Below are 10,394 nucleotides of genomic sequence, written 5' to 3'. Positions count from 1 at the left end.
CTTGTGCACAGGTAAGGCTGGCATGTGTCCCTGAAGCTAGCTGTCATTGCAGTAAATGGGGCAGAATCTGACATTATGGGGAGGGAAGGGGAGCCTGCTGCCATGAGCTCATGCAGACCATGTCAGAGATACACACAAATGCTGTTTTTCTCCTGACACACCAGCCTGACACCAGTGACTACCAGAGAGTCAGTCCCTGTGGACTTCATGCCTGAACACAGGACACTCACCCCCATGTAGAAATCACTGAGGTCCCACTGAGGAGTTATTTCAGATCACCTTCCTGCTTCTTCAAAACATTTTAACTGACTTCAAATCAACATCAAAATAGATCTGCTACTTTAGAACAAATTTGAATGGAAAAATGTTTCCTCTGATTCATTAACCCCAAACACTCTTTCATTGCAGGGACCATGGGAAAAGTGACTGTACCTGATGAATACATATCAGAAGAGAAGAGTCATGAATGCAACTTTAAATGGAGCAATTATAATCCCAGATTAATTTCTCTTTTGGTTATGAAGTTTGTCTTCAAGTTAGCTGCACATTATTTGTGTGAAGTAGTAGTGGAGATAAACACTAGCGAAAAAAAGGGCTATAGTTTGAGGAACTAAATACTGTAGCTGTCTTGTGCCCACAGCCATTTCAGCTGCACAGCTCAACCTTTTCTGGAACAAACCTCTGTATCATATGAGAGGCAAAATAGATGAAAGACATTCACATGCTCAGTGTAAGAAGTATTAATGGTGTGATCTATTGGACCTTACATGTAGATCTTCAAGGAACCTGTAGGATGCAGCTTGGAAATATCTAAAAGAAGGTTCTGGACTTCTAGTCAACATGCTAGCCCATATTATGTTATGTCAAGTGATTCTGGAGCTGCAAACCTCTGTCATCTATAACAGTCTCATCATTATTCAACTCATACTCAACAGGGAATAGAATAGAATAGAATAGAATAGAGTAGAGTAGAATAGAATAGAATAGAATAGAATAGAATAGAATAGAATAGAATAGAATAGAATCGTTCAGATATAATGACCATCTAGTCTGACTGCCTGACCATTTCAGGGCTGACCAAAGTTAAAGCATGGCTTTAAAGGCTCTGTCCAAATGCCTCTTCAACACTGACAGGCATGGCAAGGGGAGACCTTGACCACCTCTCCTACTCCTTCTACTTGACCACCACTCCTATAGGAAGCCTACTCCATGTTTTGGCCACCCTCTGAGTAAAGAAGTGTTTCCTTATGTCAAGTCCAAACTTCACACGAGGGACAGTTTGAGTTATTCCTGCATGTTCTGGCACTGTGTACCAAGGAGAAGAGCTCAGTACCTTCCTCTCTACTTCTCCTTTTCAGGAAGCTGTAGGGAGCAGTGAGGTCACCCCTCAGCCTCCTCCTCTCCAAACCAGACAAGCCCAGTGCCCTCAGCGCTCCCCAGAGCACATTCCTGCCAGCCCCTTCCCCTGCTTTGGTGCCCTTCTCAGGACATGCTCAAGGACTTTCACATCCTTTTTCAATAGTGGGGCCCAGCACTGCACACAGTACTTGAGGTGAGGCTGCACCAGTGCTGAATTCAGCAGCATAATCTCCTCTCTTGGCTGGCTGGTGATGCTGTGTTTGATGCACCCCAGGATGAGGTTTTCTCCCTTGGCTGCCAGGGCACACACACTGCTGATCCCATTGAGCTTCCTGCCAACCAGCACCCCCAACCCCCTTCTGCAGGGCTGCTCTCCAGCCACTCCTCTCCCAGTTCAGACTTGTGTCTGCAATTACTCTGTCCAGGTGCAGAATCCAGCATTTGGTTGGTCTTGCTCAGCTTCATGTCCCTGGTGACTGCTCAAGACTCCAATCAATCCAGATCCCTCTGCAAGGTAAAGCCTCTTATCCCATGGGAGAGTCAGTAGCACTTCCCAGTTTGGTATCATCACCAAACTTACTTAAAATGTATCATGTCCTGCCTCCAGGTCCTTGATTTTTTAAAATCATGTTGAAGGATTTTAGCATGAGCTTTTAGATTGTTTTCAAGTGTAAAAACAACATATCATCTGAATTAGTTACTGACAGGTTCATCAAGTCTGAGAAACTTAGATTCTAACGGGCAGCATAACTTCCTTCTCCATTATCCATGCTCACTTTTCCCCAATGTAAGATATAAAATAGATGTATCTATGTGTTCTTTTTTAAAAGTAGAACTTCTGTTGATTCATCTAGAAATGCTGGTGGGCACAAAAGGGAGTCAGCTCCGGTGCCCTGACCTTTTGAAGAGATCAGCATCTCCTGACTGCCCTGCAATTCTGGTTCCAGCTGCACTGCTGGGCCTCAAACAGGCAGTAATCCTTTTTGGCACAGACAGATATGGAATACGATTATATTTTGGGTTAGCCAGGACAATTCTACATCCTACAAGAACATTGAATTTGATCACAGAAAATACTGTCTTACTAAATGCCCTTCAATTGTAGCATTCAGGTTCTGCGCAGATACCTGGGCAAAAGTCAAGGACTACTCCTCCTTTTGTGCTCCTTGATGAGGTGCTTTGAGGGATAGTGTTTTGTAGCACTGCAAATGGGGTTTTCTTATGATGCTCCACTGTGGTTCAGGCATGGCTGAAGGCTGACAGTGTTCCTGCAATTTCTGTCCCTGACTCCTTGCACTCTGTGCTGCCATATTAGTCAAGTGTCTCAAAGTATATTCCTACTATCATTACGCTTCATGCTCAGGTATAACAATGAGGTCATTACTGATTCTCTATTACCTTTTGATAGTATTTATTTATTTATCTCTTTTGATTCTAATTTTCCCTAAACAGCACCTGCCTTTTGCTCACAAGGTTTTCTCTGATATTTCTACATAATTTTAATGTTGGTACCATGGTGCCTTAGTGATACCTCCTTCTCAGCAAAACCTCAAGCCTGAACTACGTGATATTCAGAAATCCCTTCCATACAGCACTTCTATGAACACATTACATTTTACTCTGTATGTTATGCTACCAAATTACAGATTTTAGTTTTTGTTTGTTTGTTTGTTAATATTTCCTGAATGAAATTTATCAAAATTTGTCTTTTTGCTTTACGGAGATTTTTTTTTCACCCTTTGAGTCTCCTGGGTAAAGATTAACAAAGTTCCTTGCTAGTTTTTGGTTTAAAACACCTTTAACTTATTTCAGTACCAGAAACCTAATTCTATACTAGCTTAGGAGGAACCCACCTCCTTATAATCACAGAATCCCTTTTTGCCACACTGTTTTTTCAAGACTCTTTTGAGACTCTGCCTTTCTAATTTTCGTGCTTCATCTACTGGGAATATTCAGAAGTCCTAGACCTAAGGGTTCAATATTTCAAACTTCTTTTAGGTTATTTCTCATATGATCATGTCCTGGCAAGTTACTGTGAATACCCTTGAGATAACAATGCCATCATCACAATAGATAAAAAGGGAAATACAAATTGTTTTTTGTTTTAGGTTTGCTTTTCTTTCCCCCCACAAAGATATACAGAATTTTGCCGTACACCAGATTCAAATGATAAGAATGAATCAAACCAGAAATTAGTGGCCAGTTTTGGATTTCATTTGCTGGGATTCATCCCTGTTGGGGGTTGACGCTGGCCAAATGTCAGTGCGATAGCTGAGCAGAGGAGGGGGAAAGAACAATTAAAAAGTTCAAGGATTAGGAGAAAAACATTTTAGGGGCAAAACAGGCTTGAAACTTCAAAAGGTATACAGAAAAATTTATAAACAGAATTAAAAGAGGATGAGAACTAAAACTTTTAGTTTTCGTTTCCTTCCCTCACCCCCAGCCCTTCTTGATTTCCCACTGACAGCGCAGGGAGACAAAACCATGGAGTTTTCAGTCAGTTTGTAATTTCTAAAAATTCTTCTTTAGTTCACTTAGGGAGAAGAGTCTAATTTGCTAGGCCATGGGGTCCTTTCCATGGGAGACAGTTCTCTGTGAACTGTCACCATCATATTTTCTGAAAAATCTCTTTGCCCAGGATTCTTCTCCTTGGAAGCTGAGAAGCCTCAGAAAGAAATGAAAACAATATTATCTCATTTTGCTGCTCCTGTGTTTTGCTGCTTTGGAATATGGCCTGGAGATTGTTTATCCAGCAGGTGGTTGTTTGATTGGTTTCATGTGAATTGTGTTGACTTAATGACCAATCACCATCCAGCTGTGTTGAGGCTCTGAGGAGTCACGGGTTTTTATTCTTCTTTCTTGTTAAGCCTCCTGATGTATCATTTCTCTATTTCTTGAGTATACTTTTAGTATAGCATATATAATGTAATGTAATGTAATATAATATATAATATCAGCCTTCTGAGAACATGGAGTCAGATTCATCTCTCCCCTCATACTGGGGACCCTCACAAAGACCACAGTGAACTTTTCCAAAGTGGTTCTAATTTTCACAAGTTGCAGTCCCGCCCAAATCTGCTGCAATGTGAAGTCCCTCCCATTGCCAAAGCAGTCTTCCCACAACTGCTTTTTTTTTTGTGGGCCATTTAGTTCATGGTGTTTTAAATAACAAATATAATTATTGGCTTTCTCATTTAGGTATTAACTTTTGTTTTGCAAGTGATTATTGATCACAAAAATACTGATATAGTACAATTTGTAATTACTGCTTTTGATATAGTATAATCTGTCATGTATGCACCATATTAAATAGTAGTGTAATATATACTATTTTAGACCATAGCATAATAGACACTGTGAATTGCTGAATTGCTTTTTGTGTAACTAACTCAGAAAATGGTGTAGAATAATTAGGTGATTTCCCACATTCAGGGACTATCTTATCTAAAAGACAAGACAACAGAAACAGAAACCAGAGCACCAAAAAAATTAAATTATTAACACTTGTTATCAGGGAGTGAAAATACAACAGGATGGATCCACAAGAAGGATAAAATATATTAGTTTATTCTACAAGATGGCATGAAGACAAGTCAAAGGTTAAAACCAAGCAAAAGAGAACATTTAAACTCAAAAGAATGTTTGAATATGTATAAACTCTTATGAATATGCATTTACCCCTGTAATGTAACAGTATATAGGAACATGGTTTAAGTTAACGGGGTGCTTTTGGCAAATAGACAAGCACTCCAGGGCTGGATTTTATCCCTTATATCCCTTAATAAACGTCCATAAAATTTTTAAATAGAAAGCTGTGTTTCTCACAATGGGGTTTTGTTTATAAGGATGAGCTGTTCTAGTATAAAAGCAAGGGTCTTCTATCTTGCAAGGGTTCTCTCTCTCTGTTCAAGCCTCCCACCTGATCACAGCTTTGCCTTTTTCTTGTGGGCTACGGGTGAATGCTGCATCCCCTCATGCTCTTTATCAATTACAGGGAAACAGTCTGTTGTAGTATATCCTCACTATGGCTTGCAGAATGTGAGAAATGGCTACTCACTTTTCATAATTTTAGAATGGTTTATTAAACCTTATCAAAAATAGAACAGAAGACTGAATAGAGAAAATGTTACGGCGCTGGGAGCAAAGGATTATCCCCACCATGTGCTCGTCCACACAATGGAGGTTTCGCCTTTTAACTCCTCCCAAAGTTCTGTCCATTGACGCCTTCTTCACTGTCCAGTGGTGGAGATCTCTTCTTCAAATCCTGATTGGAGGTCAGATGTTCCCATAGTGACAAGCCGACCCTCCCAAACGTCCCAACCCTGGCTGTCTCTTGGTAACAACGCGAGGGGGTAAAACATAACTATAAATCTATAAAAATTTTCTTAAATTATATTTGTCAGTTAATTGTGAGAGTCAACCATCGCATTACTCACCTATCATAATCCCCCCTTTTCCTTTACTACAGATTATTTGGCTTGAACAATTTAACTCAATGAGTCCTACTAGCATCTCTTGATGTGGGCAAGGACAGAGGGAACCAAAGGGAAAAGAAACAAAAACTTCCTTAGACACCCTTATCCAGAATGAACAGAAGGACATTACAGAGGTCCAGTATGGCTTTTACCCCCATCTACCTTGCCTATGGGGTTGCTTCCCATACAAGGTGTCTTAGTGGTGAGTACAGAGGCCATCTCAGTCATGCCTTCCCTTTTGTATTCAAAGAAAGTTGGGGAATTATAGAGGTCTGGTATGGCCTTTTGTCCCTACCTTACCATGCCTACAGTGTTGCTACCTGCAGCAGGGCTATGGAGTCTTCCCGGTAGCAAACAAAGGGGCCAACCTGGTCTTGCCCTCCTTCCTTTGCCTTATTTTCTTAAGGAAGCTGCCCCATTACTTTTTACGGTCCCTTGTGTACTTCCCCTCAACAGATGCTCATAATTCTTCCTCATTAAAACATGAAAACAAACAAACAAACAAACAAACAAAAAACAGCAGTTATTGGACTGGCTGCTGAAAGCTTGATTCTACTTTTTTGGTGTCTTGGTGTTTTCCTGATTGTCTCTTGGTCTCTGCTTAAGAGTCAATCTCATTTCACCCAGCCTGGATGTTATAGTCCACTCTTTGGGTTCTTCTACTGGGCCTTTACCTCTATTGGCATGAGTCCACCCCTGCTCTGCAGTTTGCATGGCCGATTCGGTGGTGAGCAGTACCTGGAAGTGACCTTCCCACTGAGGAGTTAGAGGCTGATCTCTCCATGACTTAATCATCACCCAATTCCCAGGATTAATGTTATGGATTCTGAAATCCAGGGTGGTAGTTTGAGGAATTGCCCCTTTATGTCTTAGGCCTTCTAAGGTTCGTGCTGTAGACATAACATATTTTTCCCCTTCCTCATAGGTGGCAGCCTTCTGGGGTGAGGTCAGGAAGGGTAACCCAAACATCATTTCATAGGGTGACGCTTACAAATCTGACTGGGGTTGGATTCTAATTATTAGTAAGGCCAAAGGGAGACATTTTATCCATGACATTTGGGTCTCAATCATTAGCTTAACTAGAGCTCTTTTAAGAGTTTGATTCATTCTCTCAACCCAACCAGAACTCTGTGGATGCCATGGATTGTGTAACTCCCCTTTCATTGCCAAGGCTTGAACAAATTTCTGCAATATCTTCTATGTGAAATGAGTTCCCTAGTCTGAATCAATCCTGTTTACCATCCCATATCAGGGAATGATTTTTTTCTATAAGTGTTTTACTCACAACATTGGCATTGGCTTTAACAGTGGGTACTGCCTCTACCCGACGAGTCAAGTGATCTACTGTCACTAGCAAAAACTTCCACCATTGTACCTGGGGAAGCTCAGTAAAGGCTACTTGGATGTTTTGAAAGGGCCTTAAGGCTAGTTCTCACCCTCCCCTAGGTGTTTTCCTCATGACTTTCTTATTCACTTGTTGTCATATCACACACCGTTCAGTCACCTGCTTAGCTATCCCAAAAATTCCTATGCATCCCCAGTCCCTTAGAAATTGTTCACTTGGCACTTGTGTACCCCAGTGTGTTGTCCCCATGTATGCCTTCCAGCATTTTCCTGGCAAGGGGCTTATTCAACCTTTGCCTCCCATCTGCAAGTCTCCACTTCCCTTCTTTATCTTTCTTGGCTCCTGTTTTGGGGAGTTCTTCCTCTTCTGCCCCACTAAACACTGGGGCAGTATTCTGCCCCATTCTCGTATTGGGGCAGTATTCTGCCCCAATTCTCATATTTCTCCCATGGGGGTTAACACCATCATTAGTTTTTTCTGTCCCTGATTCCGCTGCATTTTTAGCTTCCGAATCTGCTAAATTGTTCCCTCGCGCCTCTTGAGTTGCCCCTTTTTGATTCCCTTTAACATATACCTGCTACTTCCCCTGGTAATTGTAAGGTTTCTAACACTTCTAAAACAAGTTTTTTGTGAATCAGTCCCTTTCCCTTTGAATTTAATAGCCCACTCTCTTCCCAAATTTTTCCAAAGGTATGCACTACGCCAAAAGCATATTTTGAGTCTGTATATATTGTTCCCCTTTTCTGTGCTAATATTTCAGAGCTCATTTTAGGGCATATAGCTCACATGCTTGGGCTGACCAGTTGGAAGGTAACTTTCCCTTTTCTATGGCTACTAACCCTTCATCCATTCTAGTGTACCCCAATACCCGGTGCCCCTGGATTATCTGTGAAGATCCATCGATGTACAATCGTTTCTTTCCTTGGAGTGGTTGATCTGTTAGGTCCTCTCTTACTCTAGTTTGATAGTTTATAACTTCTAGGCAATTATGTATTAATTCCTCACCTGGTTCCCCATATAAAAACTGGGCAGGGTTGAGTTGGTTACTCACAATCAGCTGTAAATCACTATTTATTAAGATGGCTTCATACTTTAGCACTCGGGAATCAGTGAGCCACTTAGCCTTTTGGCTTAGGATACTTCTAACTGAGTGAGGAGTATTTACTTTCAATTCCCCCCCCCAAAGGGTAATTTTTTGCTTTCTTCTGTGAGTACGGCAGTTCCTGCCACTGCCTGAATACAGGTTGGCCACCCCCAGCTGACAGGATCTAGTAGTTTTGATAAATAGGCCACTGGTTTCCTGGATCGTCCCCAGTCCTGGGCTAGTACTCCATGAGCTACCCCTTCTTCTATGTCTACAAACAGGTAGAAGGGTTTGTCTAAGGCAGGAAGACTCAGTGCTGGTGCACTGACTAATGGTTGCTTTAAAGATTCAAATTTTTGCTCATTGTTTTCTTTCCACCTAATCTCTTCTTCTACTAGCTTTTCATACAAGAACCTGACGGCCTGCGTATATCCTTAAATCCATAGTCTACAATATCCCAACAAGCCTAGAAACCTTCTAACTTCCCTCTTAGTTTTTGGCTGTGGGAGTGAGGCTATCCCCCCGATTCTCTCAGGGTTCAGCCACCAGCTCCCTTGATAAATCACATGTCCTAGGTATTCTACTTGCCTCTCTACAGATTGGAGTTTCCCTTCTGATACTCAAAGTCCTTGGTTTCCCAGAAAATGTAACAGTGCTATGGTGGATTCTCGAACTTTGTTTTCTTCCCGTCCTGAGTGAAGCAAATCATCTACATACTGGATGAGCTTTATCTCAGGTTTGATGGAGAAGGGTTGTAGTACTTCTCCCAAGGCTTGACCAAATAGGTTTGGGGGTTGAGAAAACCCTTGCGGTAACCTAGTCCACCAAAGCTGTTGCTTCCTCCCGGAATCAGGGTCCTCCCATTCAAAGGCAAATATACCCCTACTTTTCTCTGCCAGTGGACATGCCCAAAAAGCATCTTTTAGCTCTATCACACTAAACCACTGGTGTGATGAGGAGATACTAGTCAGTAGTGTATAGGGCTTAGGCATTACTGGGTACTGATTCACTGTTCTTTTGTTTACTTCTCTTAAATCTTGAACAAGCCTGTAAGTCCCATCTGACTTCTTTACTGGTAATATGGGTGTATTATGGGGGGACATACATGGTTCTAAGGTCTTGTCCTCAAGTAGGTACTGGATCACTGGCCGTAGTCCTCATCTGCCCTCCAGGGAGAGTGGATATTGTCATACCTGGACTGGATGGCTCTCATCAACTATTTTTATTACTATAGGTTTCATGTTCAATTTACCTCGATTTTTTGGTTTTGCCCACATCCTCTTCCCTTAATTGGAGAAGCTTAACTACCACTTTTCCTTCCTCTGGGAATACTCCAATGTCTAACCGCACTTGTAAATCCCTAATAGATTGCATTCTGCTTCTGGAACTAATAGAACATCCCCGCTTCCTACTTTATTTGCCCCTTCAAACTTTACTTCCTTTCTGAGACCTTGAACCCCTCTCCTTTTGCACCTACTACTTGCATGGTATCTTGACCCTTTTTGCAACCCTTTGGGATTCTACAAACACAAGTTCTTTCAGCCCCCATGTCGACTAGGAATTCAAATTCTTCCTCCTGGAACCTATTTTTAAAGTTATCGGGGCCCCTGATGGTATTTTGTCCCCAGGAGGTAGAGCCCCTGACACCCCTAGTCTTCCGCTTCTCCTTTTTGTTCAGTCTCATAGACCCTTAGGTCCTTCTCCTACTGGGGGCAATGCTTTCCAATATGTCCATTCTCTTTACAGTAAAAGCAAATTGATCCTAGGTTCCCTCATTTCCCAAACTCTCTTTTTTGTGCCCAGTCCCAAGGAGCTGAATCCCCCCTCCATCTCTCTTCCCGTACTCGGAATCCCCCTCCCTTACCTGGGTAGCTCTTTATGTGCTGGTTTCCTTCCCTAATGGCAGTTGCCATTACCTTGGCTTTTGCCTTGGCCTTCTCTTCATCCCTTTTTACTTACACCTTCTGTGCTTCCCTTAAAAGATCCTCTAACTTCTTTTCTTGCCAACCATCTACCTTTTCTAACTTTCTCTGTATATCTGGCCATGTGTGACATGGCATGTGTGACAAAATTTATCTTTAATAAGATCTGTCTGGCCACCGGGTCAGGGTCAACTCCTGAATACTGCCTC

The sequence above is a fragment of the Motacilla alba genome, chromosome 2 (genome assembly GCF_015832195.1).
Source record: "Motacilla alba alba isolate MOTALB_02 chromosome 2, Motacilla_alba_V1.0_pri, whole genome shotgun sequence".
Classification (NCBI taxonomy): domain Eukaryota; kingdom Metazoa; phylum Chordata; class Aves; order Passeriformes; family Motacillidae; genus Motacilla; species Motacilla alba.
This window is presented reverse-complemented; position numbering follows the sequence as displayed.